Below are 1,186 nucleotides of genomic sequence, written 5' to 3'. Positions count from 1 at the left end.
CAGCTCATGTATATAATATGAAGAAGATATACTCTGCGTCTCTAGAGGTATGACTGGGTATCTTGCTACTAGTAACATTCAATTTTGTATTTCAGAATAGATTCAACCTTTTTGGGCACTCAAGCCCAAAACTTTACTTGGATGCCTAGCTCTCTTTGATCTCTGGACATTTCAGCTTCAAAATTAACTTCTTGAGAATTTAAAGACTTATAGAATTCAATTAATTAATCTTCATTTGGAGCAGTTGTCAGACAATGCTATTAAGAATTTCAGCACATCTTGTTTTGTCCTTATTCTACCCAATATTAACTTTGGGATGGGTATTGCATAAATCAAAAGTTTTAAAATTAAGAAAAATCTTCTGTAAATCTGTAATTGAAATGGTTATATTGTAATTAGCGCTATACATCATTCATAAGAATGCATTCTGACCAACAATTGTGTTAAAGTGGATGAAGTTATTGTGAGATGCTATATAAATAATGAAAGGGTGAAATACATTATGGATACATTGTAATTTGAAACAAATAGATTAAAGCCAGCAACTCTTCAGCGTGGCCAGGGATACAAGTATATTGCTACAAAAAACCCCTAACACCTGCACCTAACAGGTTCTGAGAAGCAGAAAAAAGGTGAAATTTAAGAAAAGCAGCACTATCTAGTCCAGATTTTTTACACACACGGCACCATGATCATCTTGTTTCCATGAGACAGGGCCGGACCCACTCATGTTTTGCTGAAGACCTTCACAGCGCTTCGCTTACAGGGATCACTGAAAGAGCCTCTCCCTCTTTCGGGGATACCAAGAGCATGCGGGGACTGCGAAGTTATGTTTTCATTTGCGAGAGGAACAAACCGACTCTAACACCAAGCAAGCCCCAGCCCATCCCTCGGGCCCAGCCCCGGAGGCCGGCTGCGCTCCCAGGGCCGGCGCAGGCGCTACAGACGCCAAGATGGCGGAAGCAGGCCGCAGCAGCAAGGCCCTTTCTGAGCACAACCCTAGTCCACTGCTCCCTCGCCCTCCGCCCCCCTCCCGGAGGCAGTAAGACCACTGCCGGGGTTCTGTCCCGCCACGGGCGCCTCAGTCGGGTCGGCTCCGCGCCTCCCCTCGCCAGCCATGGTGCTCCCCCCGCTTCCTTGAAGGCGGGGAACCGCAGCCATTCGCCTTCTCCACTGGCTTGGCCCC

Source organism: Opisthocomus hoazin, chromosome 1, assembly GCF_030867145.1.
Source record: "Opisthocomus hoazin isolate bOpiHoa1 chromosome 1, bOpiHoa1.hap1, whole genome shotgun sequence".
NCBI lineage: Eukaryota > Metazoa > Chordata > Aves > Opisthocomiformes > Opisthocomidae > Opisthocomus > Opisthocomus hoazin.
Note: the sequence above shows the minus strand (reverse complement) of the source record.